Source organism: Artemia sp. Qi Xiang Cuo, chromosome 4 (genome assembly GCF_049724085.1).
Source record: "Artemia sp. Qi Xiang Cuo chromosome 4, ASM4972408v1, whole genome shotgun sequence".
In the NCBI taxonomy this organism is placed as follows: Eukaryota; Metazoa; Arthropoda; class Branchiopoda; order Anostraca; family Artemiidae; genus Artemia; species Artemia sp. Qi Xiang Cuo.
Window position 1 is genome coordinate 36,739,874 of NC_142797.1, and position 12,055 is coordinate 36,751,928.

The following is a 12,055-nucleotide window of genomic DNA, read 5'->3' on the forward strand; positions in this document are numbered from 1 at the left end:
GGTTTGGGAAAATGGTGGGCATGGAAGGGGTGAGTTGCTTTCCGAAGTTTCTAGGACAACTCCTTCAATACGAAGTGCCCTGGTCTAAACAAAGAAAGAAACAAATAAATAATACACTGTGTTAACATCGTTCTTTACTTAGGTAGTGCTATTGTGCTAGCTATGATTCACCTCCAAGACAGTCAAATTTAGTTTTGTGCTCAGTATCGTAATGTCGCTTCAAGTTATGTTCCTTTACTACAGAAATATCCTTTTGACGGATTAAACACATAGATTTTTCTTTAACTTCCATAAAAATAAGTATAAATTTGTCCATGCTTCATTAAAAATCCGTCTTTCATAAACGATCTTTCTTTTTTTAGAAGCGTTTTTGGGTGTATAAATCTGCAAAAATACGAAATAAAAAATAGGCCTATGTATAACTATTTGTATTTACGGAGCCTACCAGCCAGTCTATCCCTGCCTCTTTGGCATTGCTCCAGTTTTGAGGGATTGTCTTGTTGTTTGCTAATGTAAAGTAGTTGATACAGTCACATGCACTGGAAATTGTATTTACAAGTAGTTGTGGTTTCAGTCCCAATAAGTCACAGTCACAAGTATTTGCAGTTGCAAGTAGTCACAATAGCAGTAGTACTAATTTCATAAGTAGTAGTTGTAGTAGCCCTCAAAGTTTCAATTTATTGCTTTCATCTGTTCCTCAGACATGTTCATATGCCCTTTTGGCAGCATACATGCATAGAGTGCATTTTGATTTTGTTCAATATGCACTGCAATCTCCCCTAATAGTTTCACCTTAATGCCCTTAGCCATCCCAGATAAATTGCAGATAGGCCATTTTAACATCCATATTTAGTTATAAATCCCCCTCAACAGATCTTGAAGTTTCAACTTAATACCTTTATCGGTTCCTAAGATATTGCAATATGCCCTAATGACAACTTAGATGGACATAGCATCTTTTGATTTTTGATTCAACATCCATAATAATATGCTCTGATAGTTCCAGCATACCCCCTTTTTCTTCCTGGCATATTGCACATACACCCTTTTCACAATCTGAATATGTATTGTACCTTCTGATTTAGTTTTACTCCCTCTCTAGTTTCCCTGAAAGTTGAAACTCAATACCTTATCCTGTTCCTGAGACATTGCCTCTATGCTCCCTTGACAACCTGGATGTACTTAAATCCTTTTGATGAACTTTAGAAGAAAAAAAAATTACCCTCGATTTTGTAGATGTGTGTGATCTGGTACGTACTGGTATATGTCCCAGTGTGTACCTTTTTTTCCTGCCCCATTATATATCAGATGACACCCATCTACAAAATCATGTGCTATTTTTTTTTCTTCTGAATATTTTGCCAGAAGATAGCCAAATAACATGATCAGATAATTTGGCTCTCATTTGGTACCACAGGCACTAAATTTTACTGAACTAAAAAAGAATAAACAAAGAAAATCTAAAGGCAAAATGTTTTTCCGGGGTATTTCCCAAACTTTGAGGTAGGTTTAGTCAAAAACAAAAATTGTAACATACCAAAATAATTGGTCTGGATGGTTGAACATAAAACTAACTAAACTAGATGTTGTTTACTAATTTCTCCGAGAATGGTAGATGGCGCCCCCTTTCATTCCGTTGAGTATTCGTATGGTGTGTAATATGCTCTGTCAGGTGCGTTGCGGCGAGGATTTTGCGGGCCGCACCAAGACGCTGCACTGCGGGTTGTTGACCCATGCTCTAAATTCCAGATAATTTGACGCTTCACCGCATACTGAGAGATGGAAAGTGATAATCCTTAATCCCAACATTAAAATAAAGAAAAACGCAAAAATTTGCAATGAAATACACTGTAAACTAGATCACAGGAATGGAATGAACAAGGGAATGACAAATTACGGCTCATAACCTGAGATCGATCTTAAAGGTGAATAATCTTAATAGATTCGTAAAAGCAAAATGGGATCTGTAATGGGGAAGGTTTTTATTGCTGTGAGCCACTTCAAATAAATTATCAAACTACGCTGCAAGAGATCAAGACGACTGCTGCAAGTGAGATATAAGCTCTTTAATAAAATCTTGCAACATTTCTGGGGGACCCAGGCCCACCGCCTCCCTTAAATACGCCACTGCCTACTCTGTCTGTAAGCTCTTATTCCCGTTTTCTGGTTAGAAATCAATATTGATAGACTTTTACAAAGTTACCTAGCACGCTAGCTTATTTAGCATAGAGATATCAACAAATCACTGCAAAAATATAAAGCTAAATATAGACAAACCGGCGGCCCGCCGCCAAAATTTTTCTCGATACAGGCGCGTCTTTCATCGGTGGCGCGCCGCCGATAAACTGGTAAGGCGCCGGGATCTGGTCGTAGGATATTGGGAGCCGGCTGGCAAAGGGTTTATACTTTTTAACAGTTTTCTGTTTTATAGAGGTTGCCAAGAAAGTCAAACGATTGAAAATACCACAGTTGTTTGTATTATAGAGGTTTGTATTATATTATAGAGAGTTTGTATTATATTATTATTTATGTTGTAGAAATGCAGAAAAAAGTTAAGATCTTGATGATACAGCTTGTTTAGCCTGTTATGGAGGATGCAGGAAAAAGTGAAACATCTGAAAATGTTATACTGTGTCCTGTTGTAGAGAATACAGAAGAAAGGCAAACAAGTGGGTGTTATACCTTGTAACAGAGAAACACAAAAAGCGAGTCTAAGGACAATTTTACTTTTTGTGTTACTGCTCAGAAGCACAAAAAAGTCAAAGAAATGGTCTTTTGCGCAGTCTCTACATCATGCGTCTTACTGATAATTTTTTGATGAAAATGCATCATTTTCCTATTCGAGATCATCCAAAAATAAGTATCATGGTTGCAGCGGTAGCTGCAACCTAGTGAAGAGTGAACCACAGCCCATAGTAACCAAAAGTTAAAAAAACGCGTTTTGAAAAAAAATTGCCATATGACACTGGACCAGGAATGGTAAGTATTATTTCGTTTCGTCTTAAAAGTATAAGTTTATTGCGAAAATAAATTAACGGTGATTTTGAAAAAACCCTCAAACCCTCGAAAATGGCGTCAGATCAAAATGAAAAGTGTACCATTGGAATCAGCAAGGTCAAAGCCTTGTATAGGGAAATTACAGTCCCCCTCCTTGAACAACAAGGAAAACCACTTTTTTGCATCGGTAGCACTGGTCTGTCTCCCTTTTTTTTCTTTTTTTTTTTTTTTTTTTTTTTTTTCAACAGGCCTAGCGGGTTACCAGAACATCATAGAGAGATGCTTAATAGCTCATTCAAAAGCTATTTCTCATATCTACGTGCTTTTTATAAATTCTGCCATCTGTAAGTGACATATGGCACTTAAATAGCACATTTTGTGCTAGTTCTCAACGGGTGGCGCGAGTAGACTACCCGAACATCGTTGACAGATTTTTTATAGCTTATATAAAAGATATTGCTCATATCTACGTCCTTCATATAAATTCCACCATCAGCGAGTTCCAAATGGCACTAAAAACGGCACTCTTCATGCCGTGTCTCAAGCGGAAAAGCTGGGGCCATTGGGGTAGCAGAACTTAAAAGACTGATGTTTAATAGCTGATTTGAAAGGTATTGCTCATATCTACGTGCTTTTCATCATTTCTACTATTCGTAAGTGAGCACTGAAAACAACACTTTTGGTGCCACTTCTTAAGTGGAAAATCTTGGAAGCATAAAACGGTATTATTGTAATAATTATGGTCCAAAACCTTAACTGGAGGTTTGCGAGAACACCTCTCACAAATTCCTCCTCCAGGCCCTCTTAATAAGCAACGAAATTAAAGTCCTACAAACACCAATATATTGAATTACATTATTGGAGGCGTGGTTTTGTTAATACAGCGCTGGACTTCAAATTGGATTATCATGCATTCGATTCCAGCTTGATTTTTCTTTTTCAATCATGGTTTGTCCCTTTTTATGATTACTTTTCAGATAATCCACTATTTTTGCAAATGTGATGCACTCATTTTTTAAAGCGTATCCCAGGAAGGCTTATTTTAAACCTATTGCTCATATCTACGTATTTTTTTTAATCAATTTTATCATCCAAAGTGCCCTATAGCACTATAATTGGCACTTTTGGTATCACTTCTTAAGTAGAATAGTTCGGAAGCATAAAACAGTACCATTGCAATAATTATGGTCCAAAGCCCTTAACTGGAGGTTTATAAAACCCGTCACATATACTCCCCTTCCAGACCCTCATAGTAAGTTTCATAAATTGCCTACTAATCTTAAAAGTAAAAAATTATTACGAAAAAAAATAATAACTAAAACTAAAACCTTTTCAACTGAAAATCTTCAAAAATTAAGCTTGAATGATCAACAGTTTTGAATTGAACCTTCAAACTTTACGAAGAAGCCTGTGTGCTGGTTCTAACGGCGGTAATTGAGGGGAAGGGACGTCCTTGCCCCCTTAGTTTTTTGCTCCTGCCTAGGTTTAGAAAAACACCTTTTTTGGTCATATCATTGGAAAAGGCACTTTCTTCATTTACAAAAATAGGGGAAACAACCGAAAGTGTACTTTGTGGGAATGTGCTATCAAGTCAAATTTCTAAAAAGCGATTAGATATAAACATAAGCTTTTAAATGAGCCTGTTAGCAGCTCTCTTTTGTTACAGTAGCCTTCTAGTTTCTGCTAGTCAGTAGGTGATTTATAAAGCCCTGTCTTCATTATGGTTTTTGTCAGTCAAAGTCGGCTGAGTAAAAACAGCTTTTTGCCTATAAAAAAACAAACGTTCCTGAAAAACATGTATTGTTTTGTGAAGTATGGGTAATGAACTTTATGTTATAGGCTGAAAGTTTTCTGTTGCTGTCAAGGTTGTTTGCAGTATTTTTTAGAGGTGCCTTGTCAAACAGTTCGTGGTAGCGAACTGTAAGTAAGGAGTGACCCGGCTCAATAGGAACCGAAACTCTAAAAAACGGAATTTTGATACCAATAGATACATCAAAAGAATCAGATTTTTATGCTTATTTCAAATATATAAGTTTCATCAAGTTTAGTTCTACCCATCAAAAGTTACGCGCCTGAGAAGTGTTATTTTCGAAAAAAGGAGGAAACAACCCCTAAAAGTCACGGAACTTTAATGAAAAACACACCATCAGATTCAGCGTATCAGAGAACTCTACTATAGAAGTTTCAAGCTCTTTCAGCTATCTTTTTGCCAGAAGAAAGATCACGAATGCGTGTTTGTTTGTTGTTCTTTTTTTTTTTTTTATTCTCCAGGGTTCATGGTATCGATCTAGTAGTCCTAGAAAATCGTGAGAGGTCATATTCAAATGGAAATTAAAAGATTCTAGTTCCCTTTAAAGTGACCAGAAACATTGGAGGGCAACTTGGCCCTCTCCTACCGTAATTTTTTTCCCGACGTCAGCCAATCAAAATTTTGAGATAGCCACTTTGTTCAGCATAGTCGAAAATCTAATTAATATGTTTTTGAGGATGACTTAATCCCCACAGTTCCCAGGGGAAGGGCTTAAAGTTATAAACTTTGCCCATTGTTGACATATAGTATTGGTTATTGGGAATTGTACAGGCGTTTTCAGGATTTTTTTTTCTGGTGGGGGGGGGGGGGTCTGAGTAGGGGTTACGGGGGAGAATCTGTCCATGGAGGATGTACATTTCTCCTTTCTTTTCTATGAAGGGGGCGCCAGATTTCCTAGCATTATTTAAAAACGATCAGAAATTAAATAAAAAAAACAAGTTTTTCAACTTAAAGTAAGAGGCAACATTAAAACTTAAAACAAACAGAAATTATTATGTATATAAAGGGGTTCGCCCCCTAGTCAATACCTCGCGGTTTACGCTAAAGTTTTTTTTAGGACTTTAAAAAGAACTATCTATTGTAATTGAACGGCCTTTGTTATTAAGGTGTTTGTGATTCAAACAAAATTTGAACTTTAGCGTAAAGAGCGAGGTATTGAATAGGGGGCGAACTCCTTAATATACGTAATAAAAATATATGAATATAAAAATTCGTTATGTAAGTTAATTCGTAAGTTATGTCAGAACAAAATTTCGAGAAAGCCATTTAGCCAAAAAAGAAAATTAATATGCGAATTTCGTTTTAATTATTCATATACGGTGAGTCAAAATCAAAGCTGTATTAATTCAAAAACGTTCAGGAAATAAACAAAAAAAAACAAGTTTTTTTTTAACTGAAAGTAAGGAGTGACATTAAAACTTAAAACGAACAGTAAATATTCCGTATATGAAAGAGGCTGTCTCCTCCTCAACGCCTCGCTCTTTACGCTAAAGCTTGACTCTGTCTCACAACTTTATTTTTTAAAACAATAAAAAACTTTAGCGTAAAGAGCGAGGCGTTCAGGAGGGGACAGCCCCTTTCATATACGGAATAATTTCTGTTCATTTTAAGTTTTAATGTTGCTGCTTACTTTCAGTTAAAAAAAACTTGTATTTTTTATTTAATCTCCCCTAGATCGGTGATAATTAGAAATTATATTAAAAATAAGTTTTCAACTGAAACTAAAGAGTAACATTAAAACTTCAAACAAGCATACATTATTCCGTATAGATAAAAAAGATCAGGGTAGCATTGTTTCTAGATGTGTCTTATCTCCCCTAGATCGGTGATAATTAGAAATTATATTAAAAATAAGTTTCCAACTGAAATTAAGGAGTGACATTAAAAATTAAAACGAACATACATTATTTCGTATAAATAAAAAAGATCATGACAGCGTTGTTTCTACATTAAATTTTAAACAAAAACGATCAAAGATTAATTTTAAAAAAACAAAGTTTTTCCAAGGGAAGTAAAGAGCGAAGTTGAAACTTAAAACGGAAACAAATCATTACCTTACAACCTATCTAATATATATCAATAAAAATAGTACAAATAAACCAACTAATTATGTTTCCCTATGCTTTTAGGATTATAAAAAACTAGCGCTTTACTGAAAACACAAAACGATATTGGAGTTTTGGTACAGTAAAAGCAAATCAAGCAAGGATACTTTTTACAGAATAAAAATATTATCAATCCCTTTTAGGATCAATCCTTTTTAAGATAAAGCAACAATCGATTTTAGGATTGTTGCTTAATTTTGTTTACGTTTCATTTCGTATCACTTCCGCACAATGGCTCAGTTCAATGACTGGCACTCGTTTTGGTTCCGAAAAGGACATGTCGTGACTAGTTTGTACACAAGTTCGAAGTAAAGCCATCTTGATATAGCTAGGACTATATACTAGCTTTAGAATTCGCATCATAGCTTGAAATTCACTGTTTTATATCAGAGGCAACGCTACAGCGTGTCCTTTTTAATAGTCAAAAATGATTGGAGGGCAACTAGCCCACCCCGCCCACCCCCAACATTCCCCCAAACACATCTAATCAAAATTTTGAGATAGCCATTTTGTTCAGCGTAGTTGATTTCCAGGTAGAAAATATATTTTGAGGAGGACACTCCCCCACAACCCTCAGGGCAAGGGTTTTAAGTTATGCCCTGGTGGCATACAAGGTTTTTATAGAAGGCGTTGTCGTAGAAACTTCAAAAAGGCTCATTCGATTAGAAATTCAAAGGGCTAGTGCCCTTTTTAATAGTCAAAAGTGATCGGTGGGCAACTAGCCCCCCACGCCCATCATTCCCCCAAACACATCCAATCAAAATTTTGAGATAGCCATTTTCTTCAGCGTAGTTGATTTCCAAATGGAAGATACGATTTTTAGGAGTAAACTTCATACCAGCCTCTAAGTCGCAAATTGTAATTTCATCCCTTGGGGTACGTAAAGTTTTTATAAGAAGGCTCTGACGAGGGAACTTAAAGACTGGCTCATTCGATTTGAGATTCAAAAGGCTCGCGACCCTTTTAATAGTAGAAATTGCTGGGTGGGAAACTAGCCCCCCCCCCCCCCCACGCCCATCACTCCCCCAAACACATCCAATCAAAATTTTGAGATAGCCATTTAGTTCGCCATAGTTGATTTCTATATAGAAATTATATTTTTGAGCAGGACAGTCTCCCAAGCCCTTATGGCAAGGGTTATAAGTTATGCCCTAGGGGCACATAAGATTCTTATAGAAAGTGCCGTTTTAGAAACTTCAAAAAAGCCTCATTTGTTTAGAACTTCCAAGAAAATGTACTGTCTTTAATTTTCGAAAGTGATCTGAGGGTCACTAGCCCCCCCCCCACGCCCATCCATCCCCCAAACACATCCCAAACAAGGTGTGAGATAGCCCTTTGGTTCAGCGTGGGTGATTTCCAGATAGAAATTATGTTTTTGCGGAGGACACTCCCCCACAACCCTCAAGGCAAGGGTTTTAAGTTATACCCTGGGGGCATATAAGGTTTTTATAGAAGGCGTTGTCGTAGAAACTCAAAACAGGCTCATTCGATTGGAAATTAAAGGGCTAGTGCCCTTTTAATAGTCGAAAATGATTTGAGGTTAACTAACCCCCCTCTCACGCCCACATTTTCCCCAAACACATCCAATCAAAATTCTCAGACGGCCATTTTATTAAACGTAGTTTTAAGTTCTAGAAATTTGGTCTTTGATGATGACAACTCCCCCACAGCCCCCAGGGCAAGGGTTGTAAGTTATGCCCTGGGGGCATATAAGGTTTTTGATAGACAACATTGTCGCATAAACTTCAGAGAGGGGTCATTTGATTGGAAATTGAAAGTTCTAGTTAACTTTTTAAGCGTCAAAAGATATTGGAGGGTAACCAGCTTCCCCCCCTAAGCCCTATTTTCCCAAATGTATCCAATAAAATTTTTTAGATGGCTGTTTTGTTAAAAATAGTTCAAAGATCATATAACAAAAATTCCGGTGTCGACACAACCCACCAGGGCCCGGGGGCAGCCGTTGTAAGTTATGCCCTGTGGGCATATATGGGTCTTATGGAAAGTATGCTTGCATGGACTTCAAAGAGGGCCCATTTGATTGAAAATTAAAAGTTCTAGTTTACCTTTTAAGAGTCGAAAGAGATAGGAGGGCCCTTAGCCGCCCCCCCCTCCACACCCTTTTTTCCTCAAACCCATCCGATAAGAACTTTGAGATTTTTTAAAAAATAGTTCAAAGACCATATAACGAAAACTCAGGGGCCAACACAGCCCCCCAGGGCCTGATGGCAGGTGTTGTAAGTTATGCTCTTGGGGAATATATGGTTCTTTTTGAAGGGATGCTCGTAAAAAATTCAGAGATGGCTCATTTGATTGGAAATTGAAAGTTCTAGTTGTTTTTTCGAGTCAAAAGATATTGGAGGGCAGCTAGCCCCCCCCCCCCGCCCCTTTTCCCCAAATGCATCCAATAAAAATTTTGAGATAGGTATTAAGTTAAAGATTTCTCAAAAGTCAGATAACAAAAACTCAGGTGTCGTCACAACCCCCCAGGACCCGGGGGCAGGCGTTGTAAGTTATGCCCTGGGGCATATATTGTTCGTATGAAAGGGATGCTCGTATAAACTTCAGAGAGGGCTCATTTGATTGGATATTGAAAATTTGAGCTCACTTTTTAATAGTCAAAAGAGATCCGAGGGCAGCTATCCCCCAACCCATCTGATGAAAATTTTGAGATAGACATAGGCGTTGAGATAGGCGTATATTGTTCTTATTAAAGGGATGCTCGTATAAACTTCAAAGAGGGCTTATTTGATTGGAAATTGAAAGTTCTAGTTCAATTTTTAAGAGTCAAAATATATCCGAGGGCATCTAGCCCTCCCCCCCCCCAACCCCCTTTTTTCCCCAAGCCCATCCGATAAAATTTTTATAATAGCCATTCCAAGCCAATTTCAAACATTCAAGCCAATAAAAAGTCCGAGGTTGACACAAACCCATTTTTCTCTTTGACATTGTTACTTTGATATCAGTTTTAATACTTTGATGAATATTTGATTTTTTTAAAGTTTGATTTTGAAATAAAGAATTTTTAAAAACTTGTAATTTTTTGCAATCAAAAAAGAACAAAATTAATTAATAAAAACTTTCTTAAAAATATGTTTTTCAAAGAAAAGTAATGGCAATTTTAAAATTAAGCTCAGAATATACAAATACCTGTTAAATTACAAACTAAAAACGACCAGAAATTACTATTAAAGAATAAATGAAACCCAAAACGAACAGAAATTAAATAAACAATCAGCAAAAACATACAACAAGTAATAATAATACCTATCACAATTCTTATAATAACCTCCAAATAGGCATGATGTCATTTTAATTGTAAGCTTGCTTTTAGTTTCTGTTGTATATCTGTTAATATAGGCATAAAAGACAACAGAGCCACCTTTTCTTTGAGGTACTCCCAGAAACCTCTTAAGATTGGTCTATTGGTGAGTAAATCTTTCATAGAACTTCATAACTTATGTTTTTCCAAAAAATTACAAGAGGACTACCTGGCCAAGTTTTACACTCCAGCGCATTGGCCCAATGTGAGACTTATATATTATTTTTCTAAAATTTGGCTCGCCAGATATGTTTTATAACCCATAAAGCTTTGCAGGATTGATGCGGTCTCTCTCTACTACCCTCTTGTAGTGAAATTAGAACTCTTGGAATTTAGCCCTTTGGTAGCCCTGTGAATTTATGGCCGTGTCTATGCTATTGCATTGACGTTTTGAAATCGTTTTCAGACTGCTAGAATAGCTTTCTCTTTTTAGAGTAAATAAAGATGATGTTGTTAATTTCATTTATTCTCTTTCAGGTCTGTTTAACTGGACCCATAAATATTTGTGTTCTTTTTTGTTCTTGTTTCGCAAGTGCCTTGGAAAGAACACAGTTTTAGTCAATAGATTTCGAACGAAAACAACGAATACCTTCACCAGGATGACTTACTGAACCGGCTGCTTTTGGCTTTTCTTTTCCTTTTTTCCTCTTTTGGACATTTGTCTACGGCTCCCGCCGCAGACTTGGACTTTTTTAGAAATGAAAAAACGGATTTTGTAAGGTAAGTTGATTAGTGAGATTCAATTTGGATTTATTTTGTGTCCGTAGGGTGAACTCTACATTAGATAAATTGACTTTTTCTTTCAAAATTTTCTTTTCAGACAGCGCTCGGGATGGGGAGTGGGGCTCTTATCTGACAAAACTCCACCCTTTGAAATGTAAGCAATTATATTTAATGATAAATGAGACCTAAAATTACTTTGTCACAGTTACGAATATAATATTATAAATGAATAAATGTAACCTAAAAGGAACATAAATTGAGTATATGATTTTTTTTTATCGTAACATAAATTGAGTATATGATTTTTTTTTATCATAACATAAATAAAATAAAATATCAATCAAGTTACAGCAAGGCCGCACCCAGGATTTGTTTTGGAGGTGTTTTTACTGAAAGTTTTTTTTTCCCGTGGGAGGGGGGGGGGGGTTACACGGAAAAACCTCAAAAAACGCATACAAAATTTGTTTATATCCATTTTTGTTAGCTTTTTATCAGTCAAAAAACATTTCGGGAGGGGTTCAAACCCCCCAAGGCCCCCCTGGGCACGGCCTTGAGTTACAGGAACATAAAAAACTAGAAAAAAAAGTAAACTCTGATGATAATAGACCTGGAATAGACATTATAGACAAATAACACTAGTAAAATATACGATTTTGAAATAAATTTATAAACTTGGTATAAGAAGTTGGCTTTGTCAAAAAAAGTTTTTTTTGGAACTCGTTCTTTCAAAAGATATAATCATTCAAACCTAACTTACTTGGAAACTATTAAATTTCTAATGAATTAGTAAGTAGTAAATGGGTAGTAGATTAGTAATTCCCTCAATTAGTAAATAAGTAGTAAAATTCAAAAACAAAATGAACTAGATATGTTGGAGTTAAATCAACTTGCTGGTGCTAGTCAACTGTTGAATCTGAGGTTCTTATTTTAAGGGAAGGTATATTAAACCAAGTTTTGAAAACAATTTTACTTCCCCGTATTTGAATTTCCTCACCGAGGACAGCTGATCCCAAACGCTTTAATAGCGCTTAACGCTGCTAGATCCTAAGCGTTCTTAAGCGCTACATATCCTAACTGAACAACAAATTAATTTTGTGTTTT

At 36.2% G+C, this 12,055-nt stretch overlaps 1 protein-coding gene across 1 annotated transcript in view; it reads left to right on the forward strand.

Annotated features, from left to right (window-relative positions):
- Positions 1 to 12,055, forward strand: part of LOC148953070 (uncharacterized) — a 107,438-nt gene that overhangs the window by 16,704 nt on the left and 78,679 nt on the right. Inside the window, exon 2 of the mRNA XM_089088277.1 lies at positions 10,709 to 10,951. The gene's annotated coding sequence lies outside the window, so the exon portion shown is untranslated. The remainder of the gene's footprint in view (positions 1 to 10,708; positions 10,952 to 12,055) is intronic.